The sequence below is a fragment of the Macaca fascicularis genome, chromosome 2 (genome assembly GCF_037993035.2).
Source record: "Macaca fascicularis isolate 582-1 chromosome 2, T2T-MFA8v1.1".
In the NCBI taxonomy this organism is placed as follows: Eukaryota; Metazoa; Chordata; class Mammalia; order Primates; family Cercopithecidae; genus Macaca; species Macaca fascicularis.
The window spans coordinates 109,123-122,322 of record NC_088376.1 but is presented as its reverse complement, the minus strand read 5'-3'; positions in this window follow the sequence as shown (position 1 = coordinate 122,322).

Below are 13,200 nucleotides of genomic sequence, written 5' to 3'. Positions count from 1 at the left end.
AAAGTTCTATAAGTCACATCCAAGGAGGGGAAAAATCATTCTAAGTTTTAGCAATCCAGTAAGAACCTGATCCAGAGAAGCCTACTTGTTCCAGACTCTAAGCAGCAATATATTGCTACAATGTAATGAAAACAAAGGGATGATTAAGAAAATTTCAATGCTAATAAAAGACAAAAACGTAATTGGATTTATTCTACTCTAGACAGAGCAGCCGGGTAGTTCACCCATACGTTATGAACGTTGCTGTTTATCAGGCAGGGTCGAAACTCTGTCAACAAGGCTTGACAGCAAGGGCGTGATCTCCACTCACTGCAAGGTCCGCCTCCCAGGCTGAAGCGATTCTCTTCAGCCTCTGGAGTAGCCGGGACTACAGGTGTGCAGTCATCACGCCCAGCTAATTTGTGTCTGTTCAGTAGATGCGGGATTTCACCAGGTTGCCCAGGCTGGTTCCCTGGGTCTCAAGCTCCCAGGCTCAAGCAATCCACCCGCCTCGGCCTCCCAAAGTGCTGGGATTACAGGCGTGAGCCATCACGCCAGGCCCTTTTTTATTTTTCTTTTCTTTTTAAGTGATTAATGTGCTTCAGAGTCTTGTAGGCATTTAAAAAAAAAAAAAAGAACAAGCAAATTCTGTAAGGGAAAGAAAACATTAACACGTTTACACTTCTCAAAACTCAAAACTGAAATGCTAAGAATAAATGTATTTTATTCACAGAAGCAGCATTCTTAAAGTTCTGTAAAAGTGATACCATGGACACCACCACATCACAGACGAGCGTGGCAGGACTGCTCAGATTCAGAACACATTCTGAACAGTCCTCTTGCCCCTTTCCTCAATGGGAACACTTTATTCCGTCTTTTATTCAAATTAAGTACCTTGCAAGGGAGTTGAAGAAAACTGCATAGCAGATTTTAAAACTTCAATGCTTTTCTCAATTTTCTCTACATTCTGATGCATTTTACTGACTACATGGCCAATAAGCCTAAAGCTTTTTGCATCGATAAAGACAATGCTCCTTGTAGCAATAGGCTTTTTCTTTTCTATACAAAGATCTATAACTGAAGGTAGTAAACTGGGCATTTCACAAAGATTTTGCACAATTCCTAGCACAGATTTTAGCAAAATAAAGCCATTATCTTTCCGCAATTAAATAAGCAAGCATAGGAAACTGCACAGTTAAAATAACCATTTCATTATTTTATATAAACACAAATGAGAAAGTAGAGTATACTTTGAAAAACAGTATTTCCAGGCCAGGCGCGGTGGCTCAAGCCTGTAATCCCAGCACTTTGGGAGGTCGAGACGGGCAGATCACGAGGTCAGGAGATCGAGACCATCCTGGCTAACCCGGTGAAACCCCGTCTCTGCTAAAAAATACAAAAAACTAGCCAGGTGAGGCGGCAGGCGCCTGTAGTCCCAGCTACTCGGGAGGCTGAGGCAGGAGAATGGCGTGAACCCGAGAGGAGGAGCTTGCAGTCAGCTGAGATCCAGCCACTGCACTCCAGCCTGGGCGACAGAGTGAGACTCCGTCTCAAAAAAAAAAAAAAAAAAAAAAAAAAAATGAAAAACAGTATTTCCATATGCCAACGATGAAGCAGAAGACAATTCCTCAGCCTCATATGACATTTGACAACCGAAGTACTCTGGCCCAAGCCCAGCCCGGTTAAATGGAAATGAAGTAAACATGTGAGTGACCGTGGTGGGACACTCTGATAGCCACAGTCCAAGAAAGAACAGCTCACATCTTTCTTCTTCATGGGAAAACTGAAACATACTCGAGAGACCTTGATTCTTTAAAACACAGTCTGCCCCAGTACTAACCTTAAGCTCCCATCGATCAAGATTGCTATAACCACATGCCAGGTGCTCACAAACTGGTATCCGTCTGCTGGTTCTGGCTTAAAGGAAAACAGACATAGAAGAAGCTAAAAGGGCTCACTACACCTAATATCACAATGTTCTCAACTTTACCTTAGCCAAAAATAAAAGCGGAATAGCAAAACTACTCCAGGGCATGATTCCAGGGCTAATCTGAAACATGAAATATTTAGAAGACAAAGCTTATTGTGAATGCAATTAATATACACATAAAACACTGGTTTCACAAAACCCAGTCTTTGCGATTGCTTTAATAAAAAGTAAAATTCTCATGAGGATCGCATACATTAACTGATTTTCAAATGAAGGGACTGGTAAACTTCAGGGCATATGATTTCTGCCACACACGAGGGGAGCAGTGAGAGAGAAGAGCTAGGATCAAGTGTGCTGAAGCTGTCCTAGGACTGAAATTCAGTTTCTGCCAAAACAAAAACACAGGAGGCTGTCAACTTCGATAGCAAGCTCTGCTTGAGAGCGTCAAGATGCTAAAGTTGCAAAGGAGCTTCTCCCTGTATGGGCACGTGTGATCCTTGCAAAAACATAGCTCAGCATCATCAAAAATCAGGAAAGAACACAAGCCTTCCAGACATGAAATCCAAGAGCAGAAGGGAGCAGAGTCCAAGCTTGCTTGGCAGAACTGTTCCCGGACAACAGCACAGAGAACGTCACAGGGAGGGCAGGGCAAGCAACAGGAGCTTCCGTGTTGCCGCAAGCAGGGCCTGAGCCAGGGGAGCAGTCTCCTCCAACCTGACAAGGAGGCGCGAGGAGCCACAGAGAAGTCAATTCAGGGCCCTTTTCAGAAAGCGGCAACAATGAGAAAATCTGGTCTCACCCACCCCCCACCCGCCACGGTAACAGCTAAACTCGCACGTGCATCTGTCATGTTCCCCAACCCCTCTTGCAGATGCTCTTCCTGCACCCGGGTGCCTGTCTCCGTGCTGCTCCTGAGGCCACACCTGTTGTCATCCACTAGTGACCAGGAATTCACCTTTGTCCGGGAGAAGCAAATGCAGAGTTCACACATTCCTGTACAGATTTGTTGGCCGAGAATCTAACTGCACTGTCCGATTCCAGATGTGCTGGTACCAAGGAGAACGTTCGATGTCCGGCATTTATAAACGGTATCAGTGGGTTCTCCTGGGACTCCCAGGCAGCCGCACGAGGGACGGAGCTGTTGCCCTGTTACCCCGAGCCAAAGCAAGGCTGAGAGGCACACACCACAGGCCACATCACACTCGAGCACCGACTCTTGACAGTTGCTCGTTCGTGTGTTAAGAGTTCAGGGTACAGGCGACAGACAGGTCTGATCTCAGCCATGGGACAACAGTGACTGCCCACAAGTCCCTTATCTAAGCCCCGACTTGCCCATCCATCCTTCCTTCAGGAACAATGCCCACCTCACAGTGCTGCCATGAACGCTAAGTCAGCACGTATATACACAACCAGATTCATTGCAATTGTGCTTTCTACAACAAGTTAATACAACCAGGCGCTATCATTGAGACTGAATAACCAATATTAGAACAGAAGATCAGGCCAGGGATGGTGGTTCAGACCTGTAATCCCATCACTTTGGGAAGCTGAGGTGGGTGGATCACTTGAGATCAGGAGTTGCAGACCAGCTTGGCCAACATGACAAAACCCCATCTCTACTAAAAATAAATTATCCAGACATGGTGGCACACACCCTGTAACCCCAGCTACTAGGGGGGTTCAGGCATAAGAATCACCTGAACCTGGGAAGTAGAGGTTGCAGTGAACGGACATCGTACTACTGTGCTCCACACTTCCAGCCTGGGTGACAGACCAAGATTCCAGTAAAAAAAATAAAAGGTCAAGATGAAAACTGATTGCCAAGGTCCATGTTCCATATACTTCAAACATAAAGTTCATTAGCTGGTACTTGATCAAGTTGTTGATTTCTTCATTACAATCTTGTATATCCTTCTAACACGGCTCAAAATGTTTACATTTGAGCACACCTCGAGTATAACAAAAAATAAAGTGCCTATATTTCATAAATGGGCAAGTTCCAGTAAGACTGCATCCTGCTCTAGTTAATCCTTTGACAACGTAAAACTGAGACTTCCTGACACAGCACTGACACATGGTACAAGAATAATGACCTCCAATTAAATCGCTAGATTTACAGAACACATAAATATAGTTTATCACTAATTCACCAGCGATTAGCAAGATTTTAAAGGAAGAAAAAGTATCAGGACTGTAACTAGGAATAAAGGCAAAAATAAATACGAGAAATTAGTCACGTTTAAATCAATACCCTTTCTGTGGGGCCGTAATAAAGTATACACAACAGGTGTGTAAGCTGTCATGCTAAGCTGTCACCAAGCTCTCTATGAAGGTGGTAAGAGCGTCCCAAGTCACAGAGCCTCATATTCCTATTTAAACGCTACACAGCCAACACCACACTCGGCACGCAGTGAGAACTCCGAAAGCTCAGAGGAACGCATGATGGGATGAAGGGCCCCAGCCCTGCCATCACCCTGCTGCTTATTAAAAATATAAAACAAAGCCCTGCCTTCAAGGTGCTCAGATCTAACTAGTACAAAGTTTACTTTTGACGAGTTAACTACGAATGATGAAGACTCTCAACAGCTGTGCGAAATGTAAGGCAACCTCATAAGAGGAACTTCGCTGAGACTAAACCCAGAGATGGTTTTTTAACCACAGAAGAGGAAAGAACTGAAGAACCTTACAGAAAGTTGACAGCAATTTCTATTTCTCTATGGTAGAACCTGGAATTTACCTTTGAGACAGACTGTCCTTCTGTTCTGAAAAATCAGGTTATTCTTGCAATCCTCCATCAGGAGTGAAATTCCCAAAGGCATGGAAAACCAAGTACTAATTTTAAAACCCCCCCCAAAAAAACTACCTACGATCTTAGATGTGAGATTTAGTATTCTCAAATTCCAAATTTGGAAATATTTTGCACAAAGTCCTTATTTTCCCTGTTTACTTGAAAGCTCTCTATTCTTTTGTCCTAAATATCTTCTTTCTCATCCTTCCAAACAGTATCTGAAGATGAACTTACATATCATTTTCAATGTTAACAAAGAAGATACTACATTTGTCATGAACTGTTTATATTCACAACTCTAGGAGGGATTTTGCTACATCGTGAGGAATAACACAAGGCAGTTAATACGCCACGAATAAAGAACAGTAGAAAGTGGACACATTTCCTGATGAGTGCCGATTTCTCATTGAGCTGCTGACAAAGTTATAATACAGAAAGCTAGACAGCTGCTGTGTTAGTTCTACCTCACTTAAGTGACCGAGTCATTGTTGTTTCGGTTCCCTTTCTCGTCTTGGGATGAGACACACCTCACAGAGCTGTTTATGACTTCAGGAACACACACATCAATGAAGTGACTATTCCTAAATCGTTGCAAAGGATATAGCAACCTGCCAAATTTCAACTAGATTGCAACAAACAACTGTTTTCATCCTACACTCTCCGGTGCCAGCGAGATGGTGTGTTCTTGGATCCCTGCGGGAGCCCTATTCCTGGTGCCATAGAGCACACACACATTTACATCCACATAGTGTACGTATATGGTACACTGTAACACGTGTACCTGCATAGAGCGTACACACATCCGAATACGTGGAGTGTACATAAGTGCACTACCTGCATAGAGTGCACACACATCCAGATCCATGTGGTATCCATGCATAGAGTGTACACACATCCAAATATAGTGTACAAACAAGTTCACTACGTGTGTAAAAGCATAGAGCATACACACATCCATATAGCAAATGTACATAGGTATGCTAACACGTATGCGCATGCATAGCACGTACACCCATCTGTATGCATACAGCGTACACAGGTATACTATAACCTGTATGTACATGCATATGGCATACACATGCACATCCGTATGTACATAGGTATGCTATTTGCTATATGTATACACGTGCGTATAGCATACACTCTTTTTTTTTTTTTTTTTTTTTTTTGAGACGGAGTCTCGCTCTGTCACCCAGGCTGGAGTGCGGTGGCCGGATCTCAGCTCACTGCAAGCTCCGCCTCCCGGGTTCACACCATTCTCCTGCCTCAGCCTCCCGAGTAGCTGGGACTACAGGCGCCCGCCACCTCGCCCAGCTAGTTTTTTGTATTTTTTTAGTAGAGACGGGGTTTCACCGTGTTAGCCAGGATGGTCTCGATCTCCTGACCTCGTGATCCGCCCGTCTCGGCCTCCCAAAGTGCTGGGATTACAGGCGTGAGCCACCGCGCCCGGCCAATAGCATACACTGTTATCCAATGTACGTAGGTGCACTACAGCATGCATACACATGCGCAGTGTACACATATGCACATGTATACAACGTACATCAGTACACTAACGTATAAAGCGTATACACATATGCAACAGTGTACATACATATGCAGCATGTATATGTATTAGTGTGTACATATCCAGAAGTTTATTCAGTGTGCATAGTGTACATGCATGCTTGTGTGCACATATGTATATATACATCTGCAGAAATAATGTGCACATACCCACATGGTGTACGTACACAGCCATGTATATGGCATTAAATACATGCATGTATGTACACATGCAGAACAGATAGGTGTCCAAGTAGTGTGCATATAACCAAAGTGACCATAGATACACACATATACACATGTACATGCATGCCTACAGCATGCACGTGTGTAGGACACAAAGGTAGTGTACATACCTATACATTGTAAATACATGCACAGTGGAAATACACGTAGTATGCGTACACCACATACACACATGTACATTTATAGAGTACACATATACCGAGACCCAGAACGGGTCATGAGTATTAATACTGCGGAAACGCTTCCAGTTCTACCTAAGTGAATTTTTTTTTTAACTATAATAGAACTCATATAAAAAGGGTTTTAAGGAAATCAATACAGCTAGTGACAAAAACAGTGGGAAGGGCACAACCACTTTCCCTCAGAGTTCTGGGCCTGACCGTGGAAGTTCAGAGGTTTCCTAATGCAGTACACGTCAGAACTGACTCATGATAAAGCGCTCCTTAAAAATTAAAAATGTGTCCTCATGTTTTGGCCTTTGAGACAAACCCTCTTAGTTAATCGAGTTCTGACTGAATTTGACTCACAGTACCCTGGCAGATTCTTCATTTACTGGTGAGACAGACGAATGTCCCAGGGTGAGGGCACTGCTAGCCCTTTCAGGGTCAGCTTTTCGAGGAGCGATGTCTGGCAGAACACAATCCAACACCATAGTAGGATCCCCCACCCAGCCACTTAGACGCTTTCGGGGACTTACTGTCTCCTTGTTTCCCTTTCTTGAATTCAGCTGGGGGGGGGGAACCCAAAAAAATCAAAACCAAAAACAAACAGCCCATGTGTTAGTGTGTCTGAAAGTTAATACGTCCACATCCAACTTTCTAAATGAGACACGGCAGGTATGATGGTCACTGAACAGTGGCCACTGTTGACAAAATACAAAGTCTTCTGCAAACATGAACGAGTTTCTAGGAATACAAAAGTCAAGGGAATTTACTTCACATATTAAAGGTGTCAAGGGTGCTCATCAAAAATGTACTTAGAGGTTTTCCTTTAAAGATATTTTTGAAGATTTTTAAGTTGCAATACTTAAAAGCCTCTGGGAAAAGAAAGGATACAGCTATCTGGAAGATTTATACTAAATGATTTTCATGTCTTTTTGATAAAGTTAAATAAGGTCAGCCCTGAAATAATGGGTTCCACTACTCTGAAGCTGTGGATGGAATCCACAACACCAACTGAATGAACAGCAAGGCTGCACACACAGGACACAGGCAGTGAGCCAGCCTGACTAGTTGTCAGCTTCTGGGTCAGTTCTACCCAGGCCCCACTGGAGATAAAAATCTGCCCTTTAGAAGCCTTCAAACCCCACCTTTCAAAATCTAATCCTCTTCAACTGAGGCCCAAGTCCAAAAATCTACTGACATCTTAGCACCTGTTAGACCAGCTGTCACCTAGCCTTTTTGGCACCAGGGATGGGTTTCATGGAAGACAATTTTTCTGGGGGGTGGTTTTGGATTGCAACTGTTCCACCTCAGGTCAGGCAGCGGATCCTCATAAGGAGCACCTCCGAGATCCCTCACATGCAGTTTACGATAGGGTCCCAGCGCCTAGGAGAACACACAGCTTATGATAGGGTCCCAGTGCCTAGGAGAACATGCGGCTTACAAGAGGGTCCCAGCGCCTAGGAGAACACGCGGCTTATGATAGGGCCCCAGAACCTAGGAGAACATGCGGCTTATAATTCAGCCACCGAGGTATCCTATAGCTACTTATTCAGCCATGAGATACACCACAAGAGATATAGGCGAACAGGACACAGTTCTTCCCTGAAAGAAGGCTGCACCCTCAACAAAAGGGAGGCACATACTCCGAATGGAATCCGCATAGGAAACAGGTGCTGCTGCAGGTTGAACTGGCTGCACAGAGCACCCACTCAGGTGTCTGAGAAACAAGGAGCCGCTGGTGCCATCACCTTCCATACCTGAGCTGGGACAGTGGGGAGCCTCTCATCACCAGGGACAAAGAGCCCCAGAACCACACAACGAGCTTACAAACTCACCAAGGCGATGACTGAGCAATGTGTGTGGAGTGATGCGAACACGCAGATGTCAGGGCCACGCGCGGCATTGGTTTTGAGCATCAACCTGAACATGCCCGGGGTGCCCAGATGGCTGGTTCTGCATTATTTCTGTGTGAGATGCATGTTTGTCTCTGGACTGAGTGGAGACCCATCCTCGCCGGTGTGGGGGGCACCACCCTATCCCCCCAGGGCCCGAGTAAAACAGCAAGGCGGGGAAAACTGGGTTCACTCCACCTGTCTGGCTGATGGGCCAGTGACATCTGTCTTCTGCAGCCCGTGCTCCTGGGTCTCAGCTCCTCAGACCCTGGTCGGATCTGCAACCTCCGCTTCTCAAGTCTTCAAGCCACACCCTCTCAGGACTATAGCTTGCAGGCTGTGGGTCCTGGGGCTTCTTGGACTCTGTAGCCCCTGCAGCAGGCCTCGCCCTGGAGACACACGCACACCTGGCTGGCTGTCTCTCTGGAAGCCCTGACTAAAAGTCGCCCCTAAAAGTGGTCTTCAGGGTTTCTTTCTAGCCCTAAGATCCCAGCGCCCCTCCTACAATTCTAGGCGGAAAGGTGAACGGAGACCAATGGACAGAGGTGTGTGCGAGGACACGCCAGGCAGCAGCACTGGGCAGGAGGGCACTAACGCTCACTAAGCAAAGAATCAATGCTGCTTGCCACAAAAATGAGAGTAGTAAAGATTTCTTCAAACAGAAATGAGTTTGTTTCATGATTTGCTCTTAATACATAAGAAAGCATAAAAGTAGGCCTATTAACAATTACGTAAGTCTTTACAGGCCCTTGAACTACTTCTGTCCCTTTGTGTTTTTATAGAAAATAAGCCTGAGGTTAAAGAGAATAACGTCACTGGCCACAGCTGGGGCCACGCGAGGACACAGCTTATACCCCTGAGGTCCCTGGGTGCCCCATATCCTTCCCTTGCTATTTATGGAAATATGGGAGAAACCAGGAGGTCTGAGCGTGGACATGGCCATGCTCCCAGGGGCCGAAGAAAGCACCCATCTGTCCAGTCTTCCCTCCACCCCGCGGTTTCCTCTCAGACTCTTGGGCTGACGTGGCTCATGCACTCAGCAGCGCCATCATTAAACGTTTAGCTTTGCATCACGAGGGCCTCCTCTGGCCTCCTCTGACCACTCCTCAACCTGCAATCAGCAGTAGTCTGCAGGACACGCGTGGACAAAGTTGATGGATCACGGCCCCCAACGAGGAAGGTGCCAGGCAAGGAGTCGGAGAGCCAGGGATGGAGCAGCCCTCACCCAGGGAGGCGAAGGCCAACAGCGGCCACCACCGAGGGCCTCCCTTCCCACCCTGAGGGCAGCTCACCTAGGGAAGCGAAGGCCGACACCGGCCACCACTGATGGCCTCGAGGGCTCTCCCCACCCAGAAGGCAGCTGCGATCACATTTCCCATAGCACCAAGAGACCCCTGTATTGAGCACAAACCTTTCCAACCTTCGAATCAATAAGGAATCACAACACAGACATTCCCTCAATCCAAATGGCCAGCCCACAAAACAGACACGCAATTATACACATTTCTTGTGGGAAAATCAGTCAGTCCCTGGGGCCTCGCGCCAGGGGTGGGGGAGCATCATGGGGAGACGCCCCAGCCCCAGCCTGGTTCCTCCCTCTACAGCTCCTTTTCCCTCCTCTTCCCCCCACCCCTTCCCACCCCCTCCTAGCCTCAGAGGCTCCTTCCTCAAATTCTTTCCCCTTGATGAAGTCATTCATGCCCAAAATACAAGGCAAAGTCATGGGGGCTCAAGAGAAAATCCATACCGTGGCTCGCGTTTTAGATTCTCTTAAGTTTGAGAATAACCAAGCAAGAATCTTTGGCATGTGAATGTGGTCTGAAGGCATCTGAGCACAATGCCCGGCACTGGCCCGGAGTGGATCATGGGTGTCTCGGACATCTTCGCAACTCTACACCAATTATTTTGAAACACACCAGCAGAATAGAACCATGTGAATAGCTGCTTCTTAGTTAAAAGTAGGAAGAGACTCCAAAAGCTGCCCTCAAGGAACATCCTTCCCACCAGGAGTTTTCTGCATCCGGCCCTTCAGGCACAGGCAAGGCCCCCGGGCCCAAATCCCTCATCCCTGCGTCACAAAGCAGCAAAGACGGTGGGGAATAAAGCAAATGAAGGAGTCAGTCCCGCACAAAACGGGCTCCAGAAGCCACAGCCACTCTCCCAGTGTGGGACCAAGTTCAGAGACCTGGAAACACCAGCGTTCCCAGGGAGGAGGGCAGAACAATGCCATTTCCCTCTAGTTTAGGGAGACACCACCCCACGTCCTCTGGCCTTGATAGAAGAGAGACTTCACATAAATGATTTCAATGACTCCACCACACACAGAAAGTGGGCTAAGGGCTAACACACCCATTTAAATGTCTGGCAAAAACACATTAAATGAACACACAGATAAGCAAGGTTCTCCTGTTATCCACCAAATATTCAGAAACAAATCCAGTAAGCAATCTCTTTGCAATCAAAAGACCAATTCAGAGGTGCAGATTAAAAATAAACATACAACTGAACCCTTAATACACCAAGAACCAAATTCCACGGAAGTGTTATCACATCACCACCTCCCAGCTGAAGGAAGCAGCACTGGCCACTGACCAGCTGTTCACTCATGGGTCAGTGAACGAAAGGCAGTGCTGTCCAGGACAACGATGAGATGTTAACCTGAAAAGGGCAAAATTGCAGAGGCTGGAGGGACCTTCCAGGTAACCTGGCCCCCTCAGTGGACAGAGGACCCCCGTGGGGCCACAGAGCCCAGAGCTCCAGTGTGTTCGGGGAAAGCACTCAACTGCAAACCTGATGATGTCCGAATGCCTTCTGCCCTTCTGCGTCTCTGCCCCACTAACAGGGAATCCGTGAATGCTAAGGAAATGTAACTCATTTTACAATACATGTAGATTTTTAGCAAATTAAAGATAAACAGTGACAAACTTTGAGAATTAACCAAAATATAGTTCAGTGAATGCCCAAACTCATAGCTAGTCTCCAAGAGGTGATAAGCTGTGTGTGGTGGTTAACGCCTGTAAATCCCAGCAGTTGGGGAGGCTGAGGCAGGAGAATCACTTGAGCCTAGAACGTTGGGGTTGCAGTGAGCTGTCATTGTACTACTGCACCCAGCCTGAGAAACAGAGTGAGACTGTCAAAAACAAACAAACAAAAACAAATTAAAGGAGTTCAAATGAACTCGCCCATACCCTTTAAATTTTCATTTGGGTACATGGGGTGATCTAGTTCCTTTTTCCCTTGCAATACATGAATAATCTAATAATTAAATATAATCTAACAATTATATGGGAAAATTTAATTATTTTCCCATTTCATTATTCCCTATCTCAGGGAAAAAGTTAAAAGTATTCCCTATTTCAGGGAAAAAGCTAAAAATCATTTTAAACCTTCCTTCCACAAAACAGTATACTCAGTCATCTCTATCTGCTTGATCATGTGGAATTCAGCTTCACATGTTTACAATGCAGTTTTTGTTAAACAGCGTTTCTGTAGACAGGCAAGAGAAAGAAACACTTGGTCTATGTAGAAGCAGCAGAAGACACGTTTTAACAGAAAAGGGAGAAGATACCACCGTGTGAATCTGGAAATTCTGTCCTCATCTTGTCCACACACACAGAAAACACCCAAACACGTGCCTAGTGTCCAACAGGAGCACAGAAAGGATAGGGATCCCTCCAGTTGTTTAATGACCAGCCCCACTTGTCACCGCCACATAACAAAATCCGCACGGCAACTTCAGCACGTTTCATTCACGATTCCACGGAAATCAGGCTGAAGAACATACAGATGTTTTGCCCACATTTAAAAATCCAAGTGTGGGACTCAGAAATAAAACAAATTATGGGTTCACTTAACTTTTCCAAATTTTTACTTGGAGAAATCTATAAAGTTCTTGTCAGTTACATCCTTAAGGTTTTCAATAATTTTTCAATGCAAAGATCGGGCAAGACTTGTAAAGAGGTACACACATACGGCCCAGCGCGGTGGCTCACACCTATGATCCCAGCACTTTGGGAGGCCGAAGTGGACAGATCACGAGATCAGGAAACCGAGACCATCCTGGCTAACACGGTGAAACCCCGTCTCTACTAAAAATACAAACAATTAGCCAGGCGTGGTGGCGGGTGCCTGTAGTCCCAGCTACTTGGGAGGCTGAGGCTGGAGAATTGCATGAACCCGGGAGGCAGAGCTTGCAGTGAGCTGAGATTGCACCACCGCACTCCAGCCTGGGTGACAGAGGGAAACTGTCTCAAAAAAAAAACAAAGGAGGTACACAACATACATGCCACATTCTTCTCTCAAAGAGACAGGCCCTTTTTTAAGATTCCAGAAGTAAATGTGGTTGTCACCCTGCTTTTGAGAGGATGGGCTGTGTTTTTTTTTTCTTTTTTTTTCTTGAGACAGAGTCTCACTCTGTCGCCCAGGCTGGAGTGCAGTGGCCGGATCTCAGCTCACTGCAAGCTCCGCCTCCCGGGCTTACGCCATTCTCCTGCCTCAGCCTCCCGAGTAGCTGGGACTACAGGCGCCCGCCACCTCGCCCGGCTAAACAGACTTTCCTCCATGCACCAAGGATGCACCACGGGGGCAGTGCTGCCCCCGCCTCCCCAGTCTCTGCTCAGGGTGGGGCAAGGGGAGCTCCGTTGTCTCCCGTATACA